We start from the raw sequence: 27978 nt of genomic DNA on the forward strand, positions 1-27978 counted from the left end.
CCTGGTCCCAGAACTGTTTGTGCGGTCTTGCCAACTCCTATTGACAATGACCATAGGAGTTGGTAAACCAGCACAAACAGATCTGGAACCAAGCTAACCCAGATTAACAGTACATCCTACACCTACACCCATTTCTCAAACTTCAAACACTAAATCAACTATCATTAAATAACAAAGCTAACAGCTTAAAACCCCTCTCATTCTGGTGTCACACCAACTGTACATAAACTACTAGAATTCTGTGTAAACTACACTGAACAAAAATATAAACGCAACATCTAAAGTGTTAGTTCCATGTTTCATGAGCTGAACTAAAAGATCCCAGAAATGTTCCATATACACAAAAAGCTTGTTTCTCTCAAATTTTGTGCACATATTTGTTTACATCCTTGTTAGTGAGCATTTCTCCTTTTCCAAGATTATCCATCCACCTGACAAGTGTGGCATATCAAGAAGCTGATTAAACAGCGTGATCATTACACAGGTGCACCATGTGCTGGGGACAATAAAAGGCCACTCTACAATGTGTCGTTTTAACTGCAGACCACATGTAACCCCGCCAGCCCAGGGCTTCCACATCTGGCTTCTTCACCAGGGGGATTGTCTGAGACCAGCCATCCAGACCGCTGATGAAACTGTGCGTTTGCACTACCCGAGGAATTTGTGCAGCAAAGCTCATCTGCGTGCTCATCGTCCTCACCAGGGTCTTGACCTGACTGCAGTTCGGCGTCGTAACCGACTTCAGTGGGCAAAGGCACACCTTGAATAGACATTGGCACGCTGGAGAAGTGTGCTCTTCACAGATGAATCCTGGTTTTAACTGTACCGGGCAGATGGCCGAAAGTGTATATGGCGTCGTGTGGGCAAGTGGTTTTCTGATGTCAACGTTGTGAACAGAGTGCACCATGGGGTTATGGCATGGGCAGGAATAAGCTACGGACAACGAACACAGTTGCATTTTATCAATGGCAATTTGAATGCACAGAGATACCATGACGAGATCCTGAGGCCCATTGTCGTGCCATTCATCCGCCGCCATCACCTCATGTTTCAGCATGATAATGCCCCATGTCGCAAGGATTTGTACACAATTCCTAGAAGCTGAAAATGTCCAAGGTCTTCCATTGCCTGCATACTCACCAGACATGTCACCCATTGCGCATGTTTGGGATGCTCTGGATCGATGTGTAAGACAGCATGTTCCAGTTCCCACTAATATGCAGCAACTCCACACAGCCATTGACAGGCCACAATTAACAGCCTGATCAACTCTATGTGAAGATGCTGTGTCGCGCTGTATGAGGCAAATGGTGTCACAGCAGATACTGACTGGTTTTCTGATCCACGCACCTGCATTTTTTTAAGGTATCTGTGACCAACAGATGCATATCTGTATTTCCAGTCATGTGAAATCCATAGATTAGGGCCTAATAAATGTATTTACATTTACTGATTTCCTTATAAAAACTATAACTCAGTAAAATCTTCGAAATTGTTGCTTATTGCGTTTATATTTTTGTTTACAAGGGGCACACCAGACCTGTAAAACTTTTTGAAAAGGGGTGCACGGCTCAATGTCTAACTTTTACTAAGTGCTCTATCTAGGCTTATATAAGTGTGCTGCCCTTTGCCAGGGCCTGTCCAATGAACCATAGGTTTGCTCAGAAGTTAGAACAGTCTCCCCTCGCTCTTTAAACCCCAGGAACCGGAGGAGAGGAGAGACGGAAAGTGAAGGGAGGAAAAATAGAAGAGAGAGAGAGGTCAGAGGGAGAGCTAAGCATCAGTGAGCTTTGAGAGACATTGGGAGATTCTCTCAGGTGGAAGAGAGACCCTGAGTTTGGGATGGTTGGTGTGTGTGTGTGTGTGTGTGTGTGTGTGTGTGTGTGTGTGTGTGTGTGTGTGTGTGTGTGTGTGTGTGCAGACTTAAGTGGTCATTAAAAAACCTGCTGCCCATAGTGCACTCTGTCCCTCTAAGCTCTTAAAACATTTAAGACCCCCAAAGGATTCTGAGTGCAAATGAGTCTGGGCAAGTTGCCTGAACAGATCTAGGATCAGCTTACTCTTTCCCCAATTCTAGTGGGAAACACAAAACTGACCTTAGATCAGCATCTAAAGGGGCAACCTCATCATACACTGCACTCTGTGGAATGGACACAGTGCAGTGGATAACAACATTACAACAGATAACTAGGTATGGATAGTTTGTATAGACCAGTCCTAGCCGCAGTCCAGTTCAACTGTCCAGTCCAGTCCACTTCACTAGAAAAGTACAGTACAGTAGATAGCCAGGTCATCTGAGGAGAACAGGGTGCAACCAAGGTAAGACCATCATACAACGTTCAACAATGTTTTGCTGCCTCTGAAAGGCCAAGCTACCTCGAGGGAGGACAGAACGGGAGAGAGGGATATACATGTATATAGACAGAGAAGGAAATGCAGAGGAGCATGGGGTTGCGGAATGAGAGAGAGAGAGAGTGAGAAAGAGAGCAGGCAAGAGATAAAAAGAGAGAGTACGCTTACCAGAAATGTTCTGTGTGTCACAGGGGGCTGAGGCAGTTGTCAAGTTTCAGCTTTTTCTTCAATGTTCACTGCCCTTTTCCCCTCTTCAGAAATGGAAGCTTGACCTCCAAATGGAAAGAGAAAGGGAAGCCATTTTGTAGTTGTGTTTATTATGAATCCCCATTAGCTGAGCAATAATGCAAAGCAAAATGAATTAACAATTTAAAAAAACATTACATTCATAACAGATTTCACAACACAATAAGGTGCGTGCCCTCAGGCCTCTACTCCACCTCCAAATATCTACAACACAAAATCCATGTGTACGTGTGTGTACAGTGCGCATGTTATCGTGTGTGTGTGCTTGTGTCTGCCTGCTTCAGTCCCGCTGTTCCATAAGGTGCATTTTTCACAGTTTTTTTTAAATCAAATTTTAATGCTTGCATCAGTTAGTTGATGTGGAATAGAGTTCCACGTAGTCATTGCTCTATGAATTCTGATTGCAAAGAAAACCTCTTACCAGCACTGTACGCAAACTCCTAAAATATTCACAACCTTTCATCAAGAAGCTCAAACTGATGCCTTATTTTCTTTTGGAGGAATTCGTTTAGGAAAATGTATCTTTTTGAAGATATTTGATAGACACCAGGGAGGTTGGGGTAAAAGCATAAACAGGTTCAATGCGAGTCAGGAACAATGCCTATGAATTATCTAAAAGCTCCAAATGAAAAAAAGGCACAGAGCCAAGGCTCAGAAGCTAATCACATTCATGTAATTGAATTATTCTGTAGAGAGAGAGAGGCACTGTGCTGTATTCTCATGCTAATCTGAGTAGCGCTCTGAGAGAGCAGCGTCAACACATCAGTCACAATACAGAGATCAAAACGTTGACGTCCTCACGTGGATAAAAGAACGCACCAGCTTTGGTTGAGAGAGCAGGAGAGATGTTTCGGTGAGGAAAAACAATACGATTTGAGTAGAAATTGTATGAAAATACTTACTGTAAAAGGAGTGTTGAGGGAATTAGGATGTGGAATATGGTCACCAGAGTGGAAAATTAACTTTTATGTGTCATGTAAAGGATAACTTCAACAGTTGCGAGAGAGGGAGAGAGAAGGGAAAGAGAGTGATATAAATGAACATGATCCATAAAAAACTGTCTAGACTATGAAAGAGACTGGTCCATTGTAAGTCAGTTTGATCTGGAGAAGGCAGCCATGTGGTTCAATGGGCTGAAGAAGGTGTGTGACTGACAGACAGAGACAGACACACACACAAACAGACCGCACGCTCTCTCTCATACGCATGTGCGCACACACTTGATTTAATCCAAGCTGGCAGACCACTGGAGCTTGACTAGTCGACGTTCCACAGTACACACACAAATACACACACCTGAGCAGCGATCACACACACACCAGCAAGTGCAGACCAAGCCCAAGCTTTTACCACAAAACCATCATTACGTGTCCATGTTGCCAGGTGGCGTGTTTATCCCAGGAGGAGGGGGGCTCATTTTGATATGTTCTTAACCGCCCCCCCCCCCCTCCCTCAACCAGGCGGCGTGGATCGAATAAAGAGGAGCAGGAAAACCAAGCAGGAAATGTCAGACCTAATGAGACACTTTAAGCCTACAGTCAGAGAGGGAGGTCAGATTTCTGACTGCTGCATATAACCCACAAGTCAATTAAACATCTATTCCATGCTGGTTCAATGTAAATCCATTGAAATTACGTGGAAACAACATTGATTCAACCAGTTTTTGGTCAGTGGGAAAAGCCTGTATTACAGGTAGGAAGATATCACACGTTGTCTTCCTCTGTTTCTTCATTTGTTCTAGAAATTGGTGGACACCGTAACATCTGAACGCCACATATTGCTGAAGGTGACTGGTGAGGTAAAACCATGAAGAAACCGCTAGAAAGAGAGGCACTATAACGGGAAGTTTGTCTGAATTGAATACAGGACACAGATGGTCTCACTCTCGCTCACAATTTCACCAGTAAAGCCAACAGACATGTTTGTTGTACGTAGAGAGGACATTGCTATTGTTGTCTTCACTTCCTGTAACACAGCTAATATATAGTAAGTGCAAAACCCTGCACAGTGTCCTCTTACGTTTTACACTGTTTCTCTGTAACACTATAACACTTTGTCTTCCTCAGCCTCTGAAACGCCGCAGAGTGCACTAAGTGCGGTAGTAAAGCCAGCAGTAAACAGAGGACCCATCCATTACAGCATGCACCCATTACCTCGCTCTCTCATTTTGATGTTTCTCTGAAGTTATAAAGGACAAGGGAGGACCTGCACTCTCAGTCCAGTGTCCGAGCGGCTTTTCCTCGCGCACCTAGAACCTACTGCTTCAATTCAGCTTAAATATGTCTAATTTAACTTGTCAAATGCATTGCCTTTAATACGTGGCATAAACACAACCAGTCACAATGTTTTAATCTGATTAGGCTACTTCAAAAGTATCCTGTAGGCATACACACGTTGTATGATTCCAGTATCCTCAAAATGGCTTGACATTAAGAAGGTCTCCATTCTAACTTTTCATGCGAGTAAAGTACATGTTGGATAAAGATTTCAAGACATCATGGGAAAGCATGCAGTTTATTAGTCTCCATATAAAATGAGTTATGATTAACTTCACAGGTCGGTGAAAGTGCACGGTGATGAGCCTTACGCTACTTTCAATGAGTATCGAGGGTCTTATTCTGGTGACATGATGCTCAGTGCTTGGCTGCCGTTTGACAAAAAAAAGTTCTCTCACACTTTTGTCCATAATAATCTCATCGTGTAATAGGCTATACCCGCACTGTATCTGAAAGCTGTTGGCTAGAGCGCATTAGCCAATACCAGGGTTACGCAAAAAAAAATTGTCTGACAAAACCATCAGTAGGCCTAAAGGTGAAAATGTGATGGAAACCCATTTCACTGAGTTGTAATTCGGTACATGGGAATTTAACAGCAAAAGTTATTTTTATGTGCCCTATGTATTTACACATAGACTTTTATCCGCAACAAGTTGATTTGATGGAAACACAACTGATGAGAAAATGCAGATATTGTTTTTAATGCAGATCTTGGAATATTAACATGAAAATCTGTTTTCAATTGGATGGAAACCTAGCTAAAGACACCCTAGGGACTCTGGAAAGTGTGCTAGTACATTGTCACTACGGTTATGACGGCACATCATGGTTGAACAGCAGCCTCAAACAGCTAAAGAATATGATACAGACCAGCCAAAACAAGTTTGTACGAATTGTACTTCAACTCCCCCTTGTGCCTTCAAAAAGTATTCATACCCTTCAACGTATTCCACATCGTCTTGTGTTACAGCTTGAATTCAAAATGGATTCAATAAAACATTTCCCCACCCATCTACACACAATGCCGCAAAAAGACAAAGTGAAGACATGTTTTTAGAAATTCTTGCAAATGTATTGAATATTAAATAGAGAAATATCTCATTTAAATAAGTATTCACACCCCTGAGTCAATACTTTGGAGAAGCACCTTTGGTACCGATTACAGCTGTGAGTCTTTCTGGTAAGTCTCTTTCCACACTTGGATTGTGCAATATTTGCCCATTATTCATTTCAAAATCTTTCAAGCTCTGTCAAGTTGGTTGTTTGATCATTATTGATTATTCACAACAATGCTTAAACCACATCACGGTTTGAGTTCTGGGAAAAGAAAAGTGAAGTTACCTTCAATTCAGTGTGCATGCACTGTTTGGTTAGAGGTGTTTCTGTAGTGCAGAATATTGCTGCAGGGAGCTTGCTTCCATTCAGCCACAAGAGCATTAGTGAGGTCGGGCACAGATGTTGGGCGATTAGACCTGGCTCGCAGTCCGTGTTCCAATTCATCCCAAAAGTGTTCAATGGGGTTGAGGTCAAGGCTCTGGGCAGGCCAGTCAAGTTCCTCCACACCAGATTTCAACAAACCATTTCTGTATGGGCCTTGCTTTGTGCACGGAGGCATTGTCATGCAGAAACAGAAATGGCCTTCCCCAAGTGGTATGGCCTACCACTTCGCAGCTGAGCCGTTGCAGCCTAAACATCAGCTGCTCAACGGGACCAAGGTAGAGAAGGAAGTATTTTCTGTTTGTCGAGATTGACAGTCTATTTACTGTGGTGTTGAAAACGCAAACCATGATATGGATGTGCTGAAGTCAGTATGCTTTTTTGTATTGGTTGCGTGGTGCATTGGCACAGAAACCTGTTGGTGGAAAATGACTTGCATATATTTTATATAATTATAATTACGGCATCAAAATGTTGAAAATCAGATTTTCCCCCAGCTGATCATTGTCTGCAACCGGCTCGGATCGTAGTGCAATGAAACAGGCAGGGAGAGTGAGCTCGTCCGTGGTGGTCGGCGAACCCTCAACCTTCTGGCCTGTAGCCCTGTGTGGCATCGCCTGTGCCACAAAAGCATTCTGAAGAGGCAAAGTTGATATCCACATTTAGAAAAACACAGGGATGCTACAGTCGTAGTCATTTGTTTAATAATTTATTTTACAGTGTAAGTGGAGGGTCATGTGAAAATAGCACATTTCGAACTGTCCCTACAACTGCCAAGAGAGGCTGTTTCTGCTGACTCGGGCTGTGCAGTGTTTGGTGAAGTGTCCACTGTAAAATATTGTGTTTATGTCCGGGTGAACTGTGTTTAACTTCATGGTCCATGGTTGTCGAGTGATGCACAGAAAAATATTCTCTCTCACTCTCTCCTTTATTTGTAAGTGGAGCAATATATCATTCACAATATATGAACTTCGCAGTATTATTTTATTTGGTGTGTTATTTCTTACATTATTAGCCCAGGATGTTTTTTGTGTTATTACATACAGCCGGTAATAACTTTTGGATATCAGAGCGGTGGTAACTCAACAGTATTACGACCAGGAATACGACTTTCCCGAATTGGATCCTTTGTTTGTACCCCCCAGGGCAATTGAACTTAGTGTTTAAAAGTTGTGTCGTACCACAGCACACTTGCGGGCTGCCGCAGAATTCTATGGCACGTTATTTAAGTGTCAGCCATTGTTGCCATTAAAAACCTTTTCTCAATAGGGGGGGCGCTATTTTCACTTTGTAAAAAATCGTTCCCAAATTAAACTGCCTCGTACTCAATTCTTGCTTGTACAATATGCATATTATTATTACTATTGGATAGAAAACACTCTAGTTTCTAAAACCGTTTGAATTATATCTGTGAGTAAAACAGAACTCATTTTGCAGCAAACTTCCTATCAGGAAGTGAAAAATCTGAAATCGAGGCTCTGTTCCAGGGCCATCCTATTAATTTGCCTGAAATCTATGGATCTACATGCACTGCATACGCCTTCCACTAGATGTCACGAGGCAGTGAGAGGTGGAATGGGGTGTCTAGCTTGATCTGAGGCCGAACAAGAGCTTTTGGAACGACGTGACCAGATTTTTCATTGTCTTGGAAGGCGCGAGAAGGGACCCCAGATTGCGTTCTGAAAAGCTTTCGGTATAGACGTTAGATATCTCCGGCTCTGATTTTATTTGATATATGTGTTAAAAACATCATAAAGTAGTTATTTTAAACCGAGTTATATCAGTTTATATCAGTTTATTGCGATTTTCGGCATTTTCTTTTCTTTGCGTTATGTGGTGTTGGGCACGTTTGCGCCACATGGCTAGCTTTGGTTGCTAATTCGACAGGCTAAGAGGACATTCTACAACCAAACAACGATTATTCTGGACAAAGGACAACTTGTACAACATTCTGATGGAAGCTCATCAAAAGTAGGAACCATTTATGATGTTATTTCATATTTCTGTCAAATGTATAGTCATATTTTCCGCCCTGATTTTGGGCGCTGTCTCGCTATAACGTAAGCTGTTTGTTATGGTAAAGTTATTTTAAAAAATCTAACACAGCGGTTGCATTAAGAACTAGTGTATCTTTCATTTGCTGTCCAACATGTATTTTTTAGTAAAGTTTATGATGAGTTATTTGATTAGGTGAGTGTCAGAAATATATCCGGATAATTTTGTGCAGTTTGGCTACGTATTCACATTGTAAAACCACGATTTGTAACGCTAAATATGCACATTTTCGAACAAACCATATATGTATTGTGTAATATGATGTTATAGGACTGTCATCTGATGAAGTTTGTGAAGGTTAGTGAATAAATGTATATCTTTTGCTGGTTTTTTCGCTATCGCTACCTTTGCGGTGAATGAATGCGGTTGTGTGGTTGGCTATTGTAGTAAGCTAATATAATGCTATATTGTGTTTTCGCTGTAAAACACTTAAAAAATATGAAATATTGGCTGGATTCACAAGATGTTTGTCTTTCATTTGCTGTAGACCATGTATTTTTCATAAATGTTTTATGATGAGTATTTATGTATTTCACCTTGGTCTCTGTAGTTATTCTAGCTGCTTTGGTGATATTTGTTTTGGTGGCTGCAATGTAAAACTATGATTTATACCTGAAATATGCACATTTTTCGAACAAAACATATGCTATACAATAAATCTGTTATAAGACTGTCATCTGATGAAGTTGTTTCTTGGTTAGTGACTAATTATATCTTTATTTGGTCGAATTTGTGATAGCTACCTATGCGGTAAAAAAATGGTGAAAATATGCGGTTGAGTCTTTTGCTATCGTGGTTAGCTAATAGAAATACATATTGTGTTTTTGCTGTAAAACATTTTAAAAATCGGAAATGATGGCTGGATTCACAAGATGTGTATCTTTCATTTGGTGTCTTGGACTTGTGATTTCATGATATTTATATGCTAGTATTTACTTGTGGCGCTATGCTAGGCTATGCTAGTCAGCTTTTTTACTGATGAGGATGCTCCCGGATCTGGGATTGTGACCAAGTAGAAGTTAATCCTGGTTTGTGCTAGTTTGACCACTGGAGGGCATCTTTGTAAGAACATAGTATATGGCATTGATTTTAAGAAAAGTAGCTTCATTCATTTGATTAATATTATGGTGTTTCTATTCCAAGAAAATGTTTAGGAAAATATGGCACTGTACAACGTGACTGGTTGAGAGTAGGCTACTAAGTGACTGCGAGTGAATCCTAACATTTCCACACCCTAATTGTAGGCTAACGAATACCCAAATGGAGATTCAATGAAAACCGGTCTTGATAGATCTATGAGATTTTTATTTTCATTGAATCTCCATTTGGGTATTGGTTAGCCTACAATTAGGGTGTGGAAATGTTAGGATTCACGTTGAAGAAGGTGTCACGATCGTCGTAATGAGGGGGCCAAGCTTGTCTCAGGGCAGCACAAAACGGTGCTGAAATAGTGGGCCACACACAGGTAGGCTATTGCTTCAAATCCTATTATAACAATTGGATGACTTTGGGAGTTTCAGTAAGCAATAATTTGTTGCCTTCATTAGCCTACTTTATTCAAATTGTTCTGTTATTCAGTGATATTTATTCCCATAGGAATTCATTATGGATCCATCTAGATGTTAGAAAACAATACATTCACTCCAATATAATAAGCTACCAAGTCTTTAACATGATACAATAACGCAGTGCACCATCATTTGTTAATTTCCTCAATAATCAGCTGAAGAATTAATCTTTAATAGATGTCGGAGATGCATGTCGCCAAACTCTGCATAAATATGTTCATAACAATTGGATGACTTCGGGAGTTTCAGGCGGAAAATGACGCGTTGAGGAAGGTGTCACGATCGTCGTAATGAGCAGGCCAAGGCGCAGCGGGATTGAAGTTCCACATCTTTACTACGGTGAAACTTTAAACAAAAACAATAAACCAATAACGAAACGTGAAAGTAGTGGTGCAAAAATGGGAAAAATGGCTACCTAAATATGATCTCCAATTAGAGGAAACGATTACCAGCTGCCTCTAATTGGGAACCATACAAAACACCAACATGGGGTGCTGAAACCAAATGGGGGGGTTAGTGGGGGTGACAAGTGTCGGTGGCGGCTCCGGTGCGGGTCGTATCCCCCCCAGACCCCGGATCCGACCATGGCGCCGGGCTGAACGCCGTGCTTGGACTGGGCACCGGCGCAGAGGAAGGCTCCGGCCTTGGAGCGTGACTGGACGCTATGCTTGGACTGGGCATTGGCGCAGAGGAGGGCTCCGGCCCTGGAGCTGGGCTGGCCGCCGTGCCTGGACTGGGCACCGGCACAGAGGAAGACTCCGGCCATGGAGCTGGGCTGGCCGCCGTGCCTGGACTGGGCACCGGCGCAGAGGAAGGCTCCGGCATAGGAGCTGGGCTGGCCGCCGTGCCTGGCCTGGGCACCGGCGCAGAGGAAGCTACTGATGGGATGAGGTCAATGTCATTCCAGGATACCCCGGCCAGATCGATTAGAAAGGCCTGCTCACAGAAGTTTGACAGTGATGGGGGGGTGGTCGTTTGGTCGCAAATGGATGCAGGCAATGAGGCAGTGATCGCTGAGATCTTGATTGACAACAGCAGAGGTGTATTTAGAGGGGGTGTTAGTTAGAATGATATCTATGAGGGTGCCCGTGGTTACAGATTTGGGGTTGTACCTGGTAGGTTCATTGATCATTTGTGTGAGATTGAGGGCATCAAGCTTAGATTGTAGGATGGCCAGGGTGTTAAGCATGTCCCAGTTTAGGTCACCTAGTAGCACGAGCTCAGAAGATAGATGGGGTGGCAATCAGTTCACATATGGTGTCGAAGACACAGCTGGGGGCAGAGGGTGGTCTATAGCAAGCGGCAACAGTGAGAGATGTTTTTGGAAAGGTGCATTTTTAGAAGTAGAAGCTCGAATTGTTTGGGTACAGAACTCTGCAGGCTATCACTGCAGTAGATTGCAACACCGCCCCCTTTGGCAGTTCTATCTTGGTGGAAAATGTTATAGTTAGGAATGGAGATTTCAGGGTTTTTGGTGGTTTTCCTAAACCAGGATTCAGACACGGCTAAGACATCCGGGTTGGCAGAATTTGCTAAAGCAGTGAATAAAGCAAACTTAGGGGGTAGGCTTCTAATGTTAACATGCATGAAACCAAGGCTTTTACGGTTACAGAAGTCAACAAATAAGAGCACCTGAGGAGTAGGAGTGGAGCTAGGCACTGCAGGTCTTGGATTAACCTCTACATCACCAGAGGAACAGAGGAGAAGTAGGATAAGGGTATGGCTAAAGGGTATACGAACTGGCCGTCTAGCAGGTTCGGAACAGAGAGTAAAAGGAGCAGGTTTCTGGGAATGATGGCATAGATTCAAGGCATAGTGTACAGACAAAGGTAAGGTAGGATGTGAGTACATTGGAGGTAAACCTAGGCATTGAGTAATAATGAGAGAGATATAGTCTCTAGAGACGTTTAAACCAGGTGATGTCATCACATATGTAGGAGGTGGAACAACATGGTTGGTTAAGGCATATTGAGCAGGGCTAGAGGCTCTACAGTGAAATAAGACTGTCATCACTAACCAGGACAGTAATGGATGAGGCATATTGATATTAGAGAGAGGCATGCATAGCCAAGTGAACATATGGGTCCAGTGAGCGGTTGGGCTGGCTGGAGACACGGCGATTCAGACAGTTATCAGGCCAGTGCCAGCAAGCTAGCAGTTAGTAGGCCGGGGCTAACAAGCTAGTGGTTAGCAGACCGGGGCTAGCAAGCTAGCAGTTAGCAGACCGGGTTAGCAAGCAAGCAGTTAGCAGACCGGGGCTAGCAAGCTAGCAGTTAGTAGACCGGGCTAGCAAGTTAGCAGAAGGGACTTTGGGGGACGTCGCGATGGAGGTAAGTCTGTTTTTGCCTCTTCGTGCGGTGACGTCAATAGATCAGTCGTGGATTAGTAGGGTTCCAAGTAGCTCTAGGTAGCTAGCAGGCTGCGGTTAGCAGAATTGGCCTTCAGTAGACGTCGCGCCTGTGGGGCCTGTTGGAATCCTCGGGCAGATTTTGTCGGTATTCCAGTCGTACAGGATCGGCGGGGTTCCGTGCCCCGTCCTGGCAGTAGAAGGGGTCTGGATATTGTAGCCCAGGAGTGGGCTTCGGTGGTAGCCCAGGAGCCCTAGCCAGGCTAGCTTCAGGCTAATTGGTGCTTGCTCCGGGATGGACAAGATAGGCGAAGAAAAATATATAAAAAGATATATACAAGGGACACGACAGGACAAAGATGTCTGACTGCTATGCCATCTTGGATAATGGATAATGCATTTCTGTGGATGTGTAACAGTTTAAATTTAGTCCGTCCCCTCGCCCCGACCCGGGCGCGAACCAGGGACCTTCTGCACACATCAACAACTGACACCCACGAAGCGTCGTTACCCATCGCTCCACAAAAGCCGCGGCTCTTGCAGAGCAAGGGGAACCACTACTTCAAGGTCTCAAAGCGAGTGACGTAACCGATTGAAACGCTATTAGCGCGCACCACCGCTAACTAGCTAGCCATTTCACATCCGTTACAGATGCATGCTGAGTTTGGTCACTCTCCCCTCCATGGCCAATTGAGAATTCCTGATGGCATAAAGTACAGAAAGCTTTCGTTGAGTCACCACTGACAGCCTTAACCCACGTCTTTTTTGCTTCCCATTGTTTGTTGTAGCTGCAGTCTTTTCTTTTTTGCAGGTTTATCCATATTTCCTTGATATGCCAAACCGACCGAACAACAACAGAAATGACTTTGCAGGAATTGGCGCGTTTAAGCTATACTGTGATTGGATGAATACACGGGACACGGGAGATCACGTATGGGACAACCCAATTTAGCCCAATATAAGGGACATCCCTGCTAATATGGGACAGTTGGCAACCCTAGCTGTTGTTGCTGCTGCTGCTGTTGTTGTTGCTTCTGCTGCTGCTGTTGCTGTTAATAAAGTTGTTGCATGCTGTTGTTGTTGCTGCTGCTGCTGCTGCTGTTATTGCTGCTGCTGCTACTCATTACTGTAGCCTATGCCAGCCTTTCTTAAGGTATGGCTTGTGACTCAACATGGGTCGCGGAACTGCTAATGGTGGGTCGCAACATGTCAGAGTAAATGTATAGTTATTGAATTGATTTCGCCAAGTGCAACTACTCTCACTGTTCAGTGCGCTCTATGCTTAGCAGCGGTCTCTGCTCATTTTGCCAACTGTGCTAGTGGGAGATGCCCGTGTGCTTCGAGGTTCATCAGATCTTTTTATCTGCAGCTTTTTAAGATCCCTCCACGACCCACACGCCGCAGCACTGTCATTCAGCAGCAGATGCTGCGCTGTCATCAAATGGACTCAAGCTAGCCACAAGTTCTGACTGAGCTCAATCGTCCCAAATACAGCAATGGGTCCCAAATGAAACCCAAATACAGCAATGAGTTTCTCTCTTGGTTTCATACGGTAAACCCAGGGAGATCTTTCAGAACAGGGCAGAATGCTTCAGGAAACAGTGCTCCGACAGTGGGAAAGTAAGTCAGCTAGCAAGGCATTGTTGTCATTTTATAACAGGTGACGATAAGCATAAATAAGGGAGTACTCTCTCTCATAGTACGTAGTAGATGTGAGTTTCTCTTTCAAACATCCTCTGGCCTTGTACACAGCTAATAGCTAACATCAAGCTAACTACCTACTGTGCAACAGTAAGTAACAGTAAATACATATGAAGATTACTAATTAAAATCAGGCCTACTGTATATCTTACTGTAGAAATTATTGTTGTAAACAAATCTAGATTGGAACTGTTGTTGTTAAAATACAAGTAATAATTTATATTCTGATGGATGGATGTTTTTTGAGGCAAACACACACACATAGTTCTGGGTTGCTCATCTACAGCAGGAAGTGGTCTCCTGCCTGATTGAGAAAGCAGTAGATGTTCCGATCCAGTTTGGCACCACATACCTATGCGAGTGTTAAAGGAATTTAATTCCTGTGTTTATTAACCAATTCAATTAAAACACTCTGCCCATAAATAAGAATTTGTAAGATAATTATCAGCATAAAATGGATAGATACCAGTCTCTAAAATCAATCAATCAATAGCGTTTATTCTCGAGAGTACTGATCATAATACATTTTACATCAGGTTATATAATAAAGATGATGTCATAGGTTTTAATGTCCATCCTGCTCTTGGATACAATGGCAGTACAGTACAGTTCTCATTACTGTCTGCCACCTGTTCAACTATCTGCAACCAACCCAAGGTCTTCCCCTCCCTGGGTAGAGACATCATTCTAGCCTGTCTGAAGATAAACCCATTCTTTCTAACAAGGAACACATAACCTTCAACATTATGATTATAATAAGATTCATTATTACAGTAATATAGTAGTATTCTGTTTAGTTATAATTCTAAGTCAAATGTATACATATTTTAGTCATTAAACACAAAAATCCCATAACAGCGAGTCAGGGTTCTCAACTCTGACATACTTAAAAAACAAGTACAGAAACAGACTCAATGCTGAGCATGACCTCAGTATTGCACTGTCAAAACCTAAACGTCAACATGTGATTTGATCAATCAGTTTATTCCAGTTCAGAACAAATACATTTATTGTATTTTAACAGCAATAGTTCCAAATTAGACTTTGTTTCAACAATACTTTTTACAGTAAGATGTACAGTAGGCCTGATCATCTTTCATCTGTACTGTTACTTGGGGTTGAACTATCAAAAACTGAGCCTGTGTGTGTGTGTGTTCTTTTATACATCTGTATGATGTATTCAATCAGTTTATTCTAGTTCAGAATGAAAATGATTTATTGTATTTTAACAGCCACAGTTCCAACCTAGAAAGATATGTAAGAGTGTTTTTAAATGGGGAAAAGTAAACATTAATTGCTATTTATGTGGGTATTTCCATTTCATTGTTATTTGTTTTTGTCTTTCTAGCATTTGTTTGAGGCAAAAGGGCAATAAAATGTACTAATATTTACAGAGTTACATCTTTTCAAAAGCTTGGGTCCCAGGAAAACAGAATTTCTAATTTGGGTCCCAGGCTGAAAAAGTTTAACACCTGGCCTATGCTATTTAATAAACTGTGTCAATCCACAATGGACTAGGAAGAGAACATTCCGTTCCCACAGCCAAATTGGAGTTGATGACAACGCAAAGACCATCAATAACCTACAGAATTTAAGGCAATGGCATGGAGTATTAAGCCATGAAACGCGTTGATTGGCCAGTGAGTGGCCAAGTCCTCCTCACATCTATAATTTATTTTTTCATCAAAACCCAGCCCTTTTCCACCACCACCAGCTATTGTGCTAATAAATCCCTCAGTGAAAATGGCAAAAGTATTTCTGATACACCCCCGGACCTATAGCCCTACCAAAAGCGCTAAGATTTACCATTGCGTTAGGTTTGTAGAGCCCCGGATATTAATTTCAGAGTGGGTAATGATGCTACACAGAGAACTCAATCGGAGCAGCCCTCATCTCTCTGCTGTGGTAGCCTGTGTGTGTGTGATATGGGATGTCTTGCCCATTCAATTATGGCTTGTGGGGCTGTGTGTGGGGTCATCTGTAGATTATGGAGTGTGTTGCCATGTCTTACCTTAGTTAGCGGTCAGTCAAACTGAGGAAAAGTGAAACCAAATCTTACCTTGACTTTCAAGTTTAAGCATTAATTCCAAGATTTGATCAAGTTTAGCATTAGGGTTAAGTTTTGGGATATGGTTAAAACAAAACAAGTGCCTAGCACTGGGATTGAACCCACAATACTCTTTGCCGTAGCTCGCAGATTAAACTCATCCTCAACCCCATCCCCAACGCCCCACCGTTAGAGGAGTTGAAAACAATACCCGGATGTTCCGGTTTTTAGGGATACAGATGTTATCAGTCTAGCTTCCTTTTCCGCTGAAAACTGGATGTGAGAACTCCTGCTCGGGCATTTCAAATCGAATCAAATAAAATTGTATTAGTCACATGAGCCGAATACAACAGGTGTAGACCTTACACTGAAATGCTTACTTAAAAGCCCCTGACCAACAATACAGTTAAAAAAAATATGAATAAAAAGAACAAGTGATTAAAGAGCCGCAGAAAAATAACAATAGCGAGACTATACACAGGGGGTACCGGTACCGAGTCAATGTGCGGGGGCACTGGTTAGTCGAGGTAATTGAGATAATATGTACAGTTGAAGTCAGAAGTTTACATAAACCTTAGCCAAATACATTTAAACTCAATTCCTGACATTTAATCCTAGTAAAAGTTCCCTGTCTTAGGTCAGTTAGGATCACCACTTAATTTTAAGAACGTGAAATGTCAAAATAACAGTCGAGTGAATGATTTATTTCAGCTTTTATTTATTTCATCACATTCCCAGTGGGTCAAAAGTTTACATACACTCAATTAGTATTTGGTAGCATCGCCTTTAAAATGTTTAACTTGGGTCAAACGTTTCGGGTAGCCTTCCACAAGCTTCCCACAATAAATTGGGTGAATTTTGGCCAATTCCTCCTGACAGAGCTGGTGTAACTGAGTCAGGTTTGTAGGCCTCCTTGCTCGCACACACTTTTTCAGTTCTGCCCACAAATGTTCTATAGGATTGAGGTCAGGGCGTTGTGATGGCCACTCCAATACCTTGACTTTGTTGTCCTTAAGCCATTTTGCCACAACTTTGGAAGTATGCTTGGGGTCATTGTCCAATTGGAAGACCCATTAGCGACCAATCTTTAACTTCCTGACTGAGGTCTTGAGATGTTGCTTCAATATATCCACATCATTTTCTGCCTCATGATGCCATCTATTTTGTTAAGTTCACCAGTCCCTCGTACTATTGTTTGTACAGATGAACGTGGTACCTTCAGGCGTTTGGAAATTGCTGCCAAGGATGAACCAGACTTGTGGAGGTCTAAAAGAAATTCTGAGGTCTTGGCTGATTTCTTTTCATTTTCCCATGATGTCAAGCAAAAAGGCACTGAGTTTGAAGGTAGGCCTTGAAATACATCCACAGGTACACCTCCAATTGACTCAAATGATGTCAATTAGCCCATCAGAAGCTTCTAAAGCCATGACATAATTTTCTAGAATTTTCCAAGCTGTTTGAAGGCACAGTCAACTTAGTGTATGTAAACTTCTGACCCACTGGAATTGTGATAGTGAGTTAAGTGACATTTTCTGTCTGTAACCAATTGTTGGAAAATGACTTGTCATGCACAAAGTATATGTCCTAACCGACTTGCCAAAACTATAGTTTGTTAACAAGAAATTTGTGGAGTGGTTAAAAAACTAGTTTTAATGACTCCAACCTAAGTGTATGTAAATTTCCAACTTCAACTGTACATGTAGGTAGAGTTATTAAAGTAAAAATGCATAGATAATAACAGAGTAGCAGCGGTGTAAAAGAGGGGGTGGGGGGGGGGCAATGCAAATACTCTGGGTAACTATTTGATTACATGTTCGGGAGTCTTATGGCTTAGGGGTAGAAGCTGTTCAGAAGCCTCTAGGACATAGACTTGGCTCTCCGGTACCGCTTGCCGTGCAGTAGCAGAGAGAACAGTCTATGACTAGGGTGGCTGGAGTCTTTGACCATTTTTAGGGCCTTCCTCTGACAACACCTGGTATAGAGGTCCTGGATGGCAGAAAGCTTGGCCCCCGTGATATACTGGGCTGTAGTGCTGTGTGGTCGGCGGCCAAGCAGTTGCCATACCAGGCAGTGATGCTGTCGATGGTGCAGCTGTAGAACCTTTTGAGGTTCTGAGAACCCATGCAAAATCTTTTCAGTCTCCTGAGGGGGAAAAGGTTTTGTCGTGCCCTCTTCACGACTCTTTGTTGGTGATGTAGACACCAACGAACTTGAAGCTCTCAACCTGCTCCACTACAGCCCCGTCGATGAGAATGGGTCGTGCTCGGTCCTCCCTTTCCGGTAGTCCACAATCATCTCCTTTGTCTTGATCACGTTGAGGGAGAGGTTGCTGTCCTGGCACCACACTCTTATTATTTCATGATTGTTTCCCCTTTAATAGAGGTGTGTTTTCTGTTTCCCTTTGTTAGTTCTTGAATTCAGTTTACCGCATGTTTCCCCCATGTGAGTTGAGTGCTAGTGTTGTTTTTGGTTTTAAGTTTTTTGTATCGCTAGGTTCTCCATTATTCAAGTAAAGCCGCTGATTCCTGGTCTAGTTCATTCTCTAATCATGGGTTCAACTCTTCCCCGTCACACGCTCATGTTGCCCCTAGTTGACGGTTAGACATTGCCATAGAAATAAAATGCCATAATTTCCCCATTTTAAATACAGCTAGATAAAACATAATCCACCACAATTTGTGCTGAGATAAAGATATCTGCTACAAACCACAAAGAGAGAGAAGCCATTATACTAATGCATGTGCTCATACACTGAAGTTGACCATGCAGGTGAATTTTAACAGTGAGGAGGCAATAGCAGTTCTTTACTTTTCTTGCCCAGAGTGAGGCTGTAATTACCAAATGTGAAGATAATAAGCCAGATTTTTTTTACAAGTATTTCCAAAAGAAAGTAACACTCGAAGATGCAACAGGAACAAACTGGGGATAAATCAAATAATGGTTGCGCTCAAATAAACCAGTCCTCAATAATACCTGTCCGCAACCTGTCCCATGCCTGGCCTAGATAGAAATGACAAGGCTTAAATACCCTACCTGGGACCCCTCAAAATGCATCATACCATTATTAACCAATCATCAATTAGTAGGCTCAAATACAGGCATGAAATAACAAACATATCCAGGCTCTAATCAATATATTCCTACATACATAAACACTTCAATCAATAGTGTAGGACCCTGCACAAAGCAGAAATTGATGGGAGTATCATCCCCGCACCACACACCTCCTGGTGCAGCAGGAACAAGGGATTCACCTCTTGATTCAACGAGTTTTACAGGTACATTTGCAAAACAATTCTTTACCTCTAACATAGCAATTACATCACGAAAACATGTGTATTTGAATGGTAACATTGCTAAGTAAAAGGCTGAGTAACACAGTGCTACAAACCAATGGTTGGCACGCCAAAAACCAAATGAATGTTGGTGTCCTCAACTGGCAGCTTCATTAAATAGTACCCGCAAAACACCAGTCTCAACGTCAACAGTGAAGAGGCGGGATGCTGGCCTTCTAGGCAGAGTTGCAAAGAAAAAGATCATATATCAGAATGGCCAATAAAAAGAAAAGATTAAGATGGGAAAAAGAACACAGACACTGGACAGAGGAACTATGCCTAGAAGGCCAGCATTCCGGAGTCGCCTCTTCACTGTTGACGTTGAGACTGGTCTTTTGCGGGTACTATTTAACGAAGCTGCCAGTTGAGGACTTATGAGGCGTCTGTTTCTCAAACTAGACACTCTAATGTACTTTTCCTCTTGCTCAGTTGTGCACTGGGGCCTCCCAGTCCTCTTTCTATTCTGGTTAGAGCCAGTTTGCACTGTTCTGTGAAGGGAGTAGTACACAGCGTTGTACGAGATCTTCAGTTTCTTGGCAATTCCTCGCATGGAATAGCCTTAATTTCTCAGAACAAGAATAGACTGACGAGTTTCAGAAGAAAGTTATTTGTTTCTGGCCATTTTGAGCCTGTAATCGAACCCACAAATGCTGATGCTCCAGATACTCAACTAGTCTAAAGAAGGCCAGTTTAGCACAGTTTTCAGCTGTGCTAACATAATTGCAAAAGGGTTTTCTAATGATCAATTAGCCTTTTAAAATTATAAACTTGGATTAGCTAACACAACGTACCATTGGAACACAGGAGTGATGGATGCTGATCAAATCAAATCAAACTGTATTTGTCACATGCGCCGAATACAACATGTGTAGACCTTAGAGTGAAATGCTTACTTACAGGCTCTAACCAATAGTGCAAAAAAGGTGTTAGGTGGACAATAGGTAAGTAAAGAAATAAAACAACAATAAAAAGACAGGCTATATACAGTAGCGAGGCTATAAAAGTAGCGAGGCTACATACAGACACAGGTTAGTCAGACTGATTGAGGTAGTATGCACATGTAGATATGGTTAAAGTGACTATGCATATATGATGAACAGAGAGTAGCAGGAGCGTAAAAGAGGGATTGGAGGGTGGTGGGTGGCGGGACACAATGCAGATAGCCCGGTAAGCCAATGGGCGGGAGCACTGGTTGGTCGGCCCAATTGAGGTAGTATGTACATGAATGTATAGTTAAAGTAACTATGCATATATGATAAACAGAGAGTAGCAGCAGAGTAAAAATAGTGTTTGGGGGGGGCACATAATGCAAATAGTCCGGGTAGCCATTTGATTACCTGTTCAAGAGTCTTATGGCTTGGAGGTAAAAAAACTGTTGAGAAGCCTTTTTGTCCTAGACTTGGCAGGTACCGCTTGCCATGTGGTAGTAGAGAGACGCCTATGTAGATATTCCATAAAATAATCTGCCGTTTCCAGCTACAATAGTCATTTACAACATTAACATCGTCTACGCTGCATTTCTGATCAATTTGATGTTATTTTAAAATGGACAAAAAATGTGCTTTTCTTTCTAAAACAAGGACATTTCTAAGTGACCTCAAACTTTTGAACGGTAGTGTAAGTATGTATAGAGATATATCTTTTTTTTTATTACACACACAGGTGGTGTTGATTTTTCAGCTTGCCCTTTCCTGACTGTATTCCCTGGAGTACATTTGAAGAAACATACTACACCATACTGTGGTGTAGCGTCCTGGACTTGTTCCTCTGGACCCCAAGTGCACATTTAGTTTTTTTGCACTAGTACTACACAGCTGATGCAAATTTGAATCAAAGCTTGATGATTAGTTGATTATTTGAATCAGCTGTGTAGTGCTAGCGCAAAAAAACAAAACGTGCAGCCCTTGGGGTCCAGAGGACTGAGTTTGGGAAAGGCTGATTGTAATGAAATAATGGTGAGGTCTGTCTGTCTATTTCTCCCCCTCTCCCCCGTCTCCCTTCCATTTAGGGCACTTTGAAGGGAAACTGTTTTAAAATAGCTTCCTGCTTTGATGGAAAGCTCAGTGGATTTGTGTCGAATTGGGCTGTGTGTCGCTGAAACTCCACACAGACACATCTATCTTCAAGTTACTCCACATAAGCAGGCGCAGTCATTTATCGTATCGGAGGTTTTAATGAGCAGAGACGGGCTAATCCTATTTCAAAGTCCTGTCCAGTCTGGCTGGGGTGGAGGGATCTGAGCCAGAGTGGAATTGAGTCAGACAGAGGCAGTTCCATTGAGGGTGGTAAAATAGGAAGAAATGTTCTGAAATCAATGATGTTATCCACCTCATTTTCAATCGTTTCTATGGGCAGAGCCAAACAACGAGAGTGATAGATTCAACTTCCGCTTTACATCCCTACTGCAGCGTGCCAGTGGCAAACTTGCCAGAGTAAATTATTTGAAAGAATACATTTATAGAGTATAAAAGTCAAGTCAACAAGTATAAGTGTGATTTTATATGCATTTCATTCAAAGTTTGCTAATGTTAGCTAGACTTGTAGGCTAGTTCTGTTGTGAGAATAACATTAGTTGTGTCAGATTTAAGATCTGGGCCTTCCACCAAGCCAATAACTATAACGAAAACTATAATAATAAACTATAGGCGACATAACTATAAACCGTTGGTGAGCATCCACACTAGAAGTTCATCGTTCTACAGTCCTACACCTGTCAATCAACTGATCACCTCATCCTACTGCACGGTGTTAACACGACTTTTCATGAGGTCTCTGACGCACAGATACTGATTCAGACCATTCAGTGCTTTCAGGGTGTGTTCATTGTCATAGTGACAATTGCAAATAATACTTCAGTGTACATGCAGGCCGAATGAAAAATGAATATAGTACCTTGTATTTAAATGTAGCATATCAACATCAAACATAATTTAGCCTGCACATCTTTTACAGTATGACATTGCCTCATTGCGAGTGATTTCCATTTTTCAGATGGTTGTCAATTCCTTCGGGTCTTATTTTTCCCACTGTGCTCATCTCTGTATGTCCTGTGCATCTATTAGCAATGCATCAGCGCAACAACGTTATCATAACTGGACAAAAGTGATCACACCAACCCACTCTCCTCAACTTTTCCCGACATGCATTTTCTTTGGTGTAGACCTGTTTTACATTCAGCAATTAGCAAGAGCAAGCCTGCTTCTTTCCCGGGAATAGGCTATTATGCCTAGTTTAAACAATTATCAAACTAAATGTCCTATAGCTTTTGTAGCCTATAGCTTTTCCAGGGATTTCACGAGCAGAGGAATGGCCTATTGTGGAGAGGCTTGTGTAGTCTATAGCCTGCTGCGCATGGGAACAGCTGGACGAGAGAGACTAGTGATGTGTAGCCAAAGTAAGAAGCTAAATATGAACAGATTATGAAATGGCAGATCTGTAGTGCGTTCCTCCAGGCTGCACTCTGTGGTCCCCGGGTACGCAAAGCTCCACTTGATTAGGCCTACGTTTTTAGACGAGAACATTGTTATACCTGGGCTACAACAACTCAGTGCAATGAGGGATTGACTCGTTATCAAGTGAATACACAATTATTATCCATAGGCTGTAAACTACAGTGATGTGCTCCTGTTTTGTTTCATGCCAAAATAACTGCATAGGCCTAGACCTGATTATGCAACCACTTGGCTCAGTTTGGGTCTATTCTCCACGGTTCTCGATGGTTTAGAAGGTCCAGAAAGGTACATTAACAAGCCACTCATATGATGTAGGCCTATTTTGTCAGGATGTAGCCCAGTGTTAAGAGAAATACCTAGGAAAATATGGGCTTCTCCTTTCCAACTCCCCGCCCGTTAATGCTGTAACCTATTTTACATTCCGCAAGCAAGAGCAAGCTGCATTTCTCCTCCAACACTCTATTAGTAGGCTGAAGAAAATAAGTTGAAATAAGTGTCCAACAAGCTTTTGTAGTCTGGCTTTTCCTGCGTAAATGCGCAACAGAACAATGAAGACAAGACAGGCTTGAGAAGTAGCCTATGGCCTAAATTAGAAGTGTATGCATATTAGCCCATAATTCATGAGGTCAATGTTAAGCTTAATACTGCAGTGAATATACCCAGTCAATTTACCAGCTCGAAAGGCTACCTTATTGTTTCAGTTTTTTGGGGGGATAAGAAACATATACTACCCAGGCTACAACAACACAACGTAATGAAGAATGTTATTATTGGTTTTCAAGTGCGTACAACACTGTAGTCTCGACTGTAAACTGCAGTGAATAGCCTATGTCATTTGAATAACCGCTCAAACACCTGGCGTTTTGAATGGGTATTCATTTCGAAATCACTGCAACTAGCCTGCTTGATTGGGTAACCATTTGGATTAGTTATGGGGTTTTTCTCCCCAGGGACACAGTAGGTCCAGGCACATTAGCAGGACAGTAATATGGTGTTTTTCATCGTGATGTATCAGCTAACAGAAACATGCTAATGCAGGGATTTCTAGTGGGGGGGGCTCATGAATAATGATAATGCGCGAGAGCAGAGGAAGTTGTGTCCATAGTTGCTGCGTTTGGCTTCCGTGTTTTAAAAGCATTAGAAAATTAGGTGGATAGCATGTTCATTTTGGCAGCAATTTTAGATGTAGTTTCCCTTAGTTTTAGTCTTAAAATGCTTTTAAGTCTTAGTCACATTCTAGTACTTTCCTCCATTGTTAGTTTTAGTAATTTTCGGCCAACTAAAACTCTGGACAATTTTAGTCTAGTTTTAGTCACAGCCATTGGTCACATAATCGTGTGATAGAGAAACTGATTGAAAGAGAGAAGGATAGACATATAGACGTGTGGGGTTCAAGCAGTCAGTGTAAATGCTATATGGCTAAGAATAAGATGCCCTGGAAAAAAATGAAAACTATTACAAATTACCATTCATTTAATGGAAACCTTTCATTGGCAGAATTTACATCTTTCAGTTGCACGGTTTGTTTGAGCTGATCTGCCCGGCACTCCCATCCAGCACTCCCAGGCGGTCACTTCAGTCACTCGTCAATCCTTTGAACTGATGCGAAGGCCGGACACTTGACTTGTAACCAACCTCCACTAGAAACAAAAATCATCAAGGACAACAATCACACCGGCCACTGCCTGTTCACCCCGATACCATCCAGAAGGCGAGGTCAGAACAGGTGCATCAAAGCTGGGACCGAGACTCTGAAAAACAGCTTCTATCTCAAGGCCATCAGACTGTTAAACAGCCATCACTAACACAGGGAGGCTGCTGCCTACATACAGACTTGAAATCATTGGCAACTTCAATAAATGGTTGACCAGTCACTTTAATAATGCCACTTTTTAATAATGTTTACATATCTTGCATTACTCATCTCATATGCACATACTGTATTTTATACCATCTAGCCTATGACGCTCTGTCATTGCTCATCCATATATTGATATGTACACTACCGTTCAAAAGTTTGGGGTCACTTAGAAATGTCCTTGTTTTTAAAATAACATCAAATTGATCAGAATTACAGTGTAGACTACTGTAGATGGAAATGGCTGATTTTCTTTGGAATATCTACATAGGCGTACAGAGGCCAATTATCAGCAACCATCACTCCTGTGTTCCAATGGCACATTGTGTTAGCTAATCCAAGTTTATCATTTTAGAAGGCTAAATGATCATTAGAAAACCTTTTTGCAATTATGTTAGCACAGCTGAAAACTGTTGTGCTGAAACAATAAAACTGGCCTTCTTTAGACTAGTTGAGTATCTGGAGCATCAGCATTTGTGGGTTCGATTACAGGCTCAAATAGGCCAGAAACAAATAACTTTCTTCTGAAACTTGTCAGCCTATTCTTGTTCTGAGAAATGAAGGCTATTCCATGCGAGAAATTGGCAAGAAACTGAAGATCTCGTACAACGCTGTGTACTACTCCCTTCACAGAACAGCGCAAACTGGCCCTAACCAGAATAGAAAGAGGAGTGGGAGGCCCCGGTGCACAACTGAGCAAGAGGACAAGTACATTAGAGTGTCTAGTTTGAGAAACAAACGCCTCACGAGTCCTCAACTGGCAGCTTCATTAAGTAGTACCCCAAAAGACCAGTCTCAACGTCAACAGTGAAGATGCGACTCCGGGATTTTGTATTTCCACTCGTTCAATTTGCAAAGAAGGGAATCTGTGGAAATCTAACCCTAAACATTGTTTCAACCAGTCAAATCACATTCATATTTATTCCTCAGAGATCCTAGAACGTAACCAGACTTCACTATATCATTAGGAGTGTAGTATATCCTATAGGACACCAAATTTGGTCAGAGAGCGATGCCTTCATGGCACGCCGATGACGCAGGCGGTCTTCACTTGATTGACTGTAACTTTGTCAAATAAGCACCAATCGGGGTCAAACAAAGCTAGCTAGATAGCCAATGGGGTGGGCCTTACGGGAACCCAGTATATGTCGCAAAATGTTGCTGCTAACCTTGTGCGACATCAAGCCTTTTCCTTTTGGACAAAAATTATAAGAATATGGAGAGTTATGAAAACTGGTTGTTTTGCAAATGTTTAACTTATAATATGGCTACTAATACTGGAAAAGCTAAATCAAAGTACAAGTATACAGATTTGACGATATTCTTGCAGAAATGTTTTATGTGAATGTAAATGTCTCATTCACGATTTGCCCAAATGTACCTGGGTGACTTCACACTAAAATGTCATGTAGTTTGCTCATACTTCAAGTTATCCATATGAAACGTTGCACATACACTGCTGCCATCTTGTGGACACCATCGGAATTACAACCAGAGAGTGATGATGGAAGTTAGAGGTAGCCTAAATATAAATTATTTAATATAAAAAAAAACATTGTCATGTGGTTAATCATAAAAATCTGAATAAAAATTATACATCTAAAAAGTTAAAAGTAATCTAATGCGAGATCACCAGCCTCTTCTATATGGACACATTGATACACCATGATCCATTGGCCGCTAAAGAAATGAGCGCATGGAACTCATAGTCTATAGGCCAAATGCAGCAGTAGGCCATTGCTCTTTCACACCGAGGATTAGTAATTATTGATGGGGAGATTGTTGGAAAGATTTTTTAAATAGTTTACTGCGAGGAACTATAGTTTTAATATATTATCATTCACAATGTATTCCTACATTTCCGCGCAGCAGGCCAGGTATTTCTATGCGTGCTCCCTCAACATTAATCGAGACAGAGAAACCAGACATGCTTATTGCCCACATGTTGCAGGTTGTGAACTCTGCAAACAACGTTTCCACTCCGAGAATGAGAACGGTAAATGACTGTAATTAATACATGCAATAACATAAATTTATTAACCAAATGACGTGGATTAACGGTACATTTACCGTTGATGACATATATAAATGGGGAATTGATCATTCTTTTAAATAAAAGCGCAAACAATTCACACAATGAAACAATGAATGCTCAAGAATTGCAGGGAGACAGCTGAGCCATTCTGGAGAGAGACTCAACTATATTTTCGCCACACACCCTTCCCCTTATTCTTGTCTCAAATCTTTTGATGCTTTTCAATGACAGCTGCAACTCAAATCAGCTAGGCCTATTGCCACGCGTCCTGCCCAAATTGCAGGCTTCCCAAAGCTTGTGATTTTAAACAATCCACAGCTATGTTTTTAAAGAAGATAATGATCCTCTATGGCTAAGTCTTATGGTGAAGCATTTTGAATGATTATATAAGTAGTAATAACAGTACATAATTATTTATTTCCATTTAGCCTACTTCCTTATTGGACCCACCACTATGCCATTCCTCTTCTGTTCTATTGGCTTTCTTATCCAGAAGCCAAAGGCACAATCCTAGTCATATTAGAATCCCATCCTAGTTGTTGTATCTTCAGATTCCCCCTTGTTCTAAGTTTCTAACAGAGATGTTCATCTTTGTCACATATAGAACCACTAGAAGAATGGTGCTTTCCCAGGTGCGCGGTATAGAATGGTGTTTTCGCCCAAATTGCACTTTGGGCAAATGTTTGGAAATGATGTTCTGTTCTGTTAAGATGCATTAGCATAATCTAAAATGTGATTTCTGTCATTCTGAGCACCGTGAGTGGACGCCCTAATGGGTTATGCACACAATGCATATGGATCCGGTACATTTCTCAAATGGAGGGTCAATTAAAATCATGTTGTCCAGCACAACATTTTCCTAACGGAAACCTTGGTGTGTGTTCTTGGCTGGCATCAAAGTCAAAACGCCCACCGAGGATGAGAACAGACAGGGGTCCACTCTGCACTCATCCAATTACCTTCCACTCCTTTTTATTCCCCCTTCCATCTGCCTCTACACTTACTACCATGGAGATAGAGAACAGAGAGACAGGGCGCTGCCCAGCCAAATGTCTTAGTCTCACACTCACACACACGCACACACACACACAGGCTCCAAGGAGACAGTGGTTCATTAAATGTGGCTCGGAGTGACAGATCCGTCATGCTTGTTTGACAATAGCTGTCATAACCCTTTATGATTTGACAAGATCCACTCAGCAATCAATGGGAGTAGGGTGGAAGGTCATGACCTGTGAATGACACTGTTATTCTCGGACATGAAAGTTG

At 42.0% G+C, this 27978-nt stretch overlaps 1 protein-coding gene across 2 annotated transcripts in view; it reads right to left on the reverse strand.

Annotated features, from left to right (window-relative positions):
• The window catches only part of LOC139575066 (xylosyl- and glucuronyltransferase LARGE2s), a 232745-nt gene that overhangs the window by 130953 nt on the left and 73814 nt on the right, over positions 1-27978 (reverse strand). For both annotated transcript variants that reach the window (XM_071400041.1, XM_071400040.1), the window contains exon 2: positions 2521-2624. The gene's annotated coding sequence lies outside the window, so the exon portion shown is untranslated. The remainder of the gene's footprint in view (positions 1-2520; positions 2625-27978) is intronic.

This window comes from Salvelinus alpinus, chromosome 5 (assembly GCF_045679555.1).
Source record: "Salvelinus alpinus chromosome 5, SLU_Salpinus.1, whole genome shotgun sequence".
Classification (NCBI taxonomy): Eukaryota; Metazoa; Chordata; class Actinopteri; order Salmoniformes; family Salmonidae; genus Salvelinus; species Salvelinus alpinus.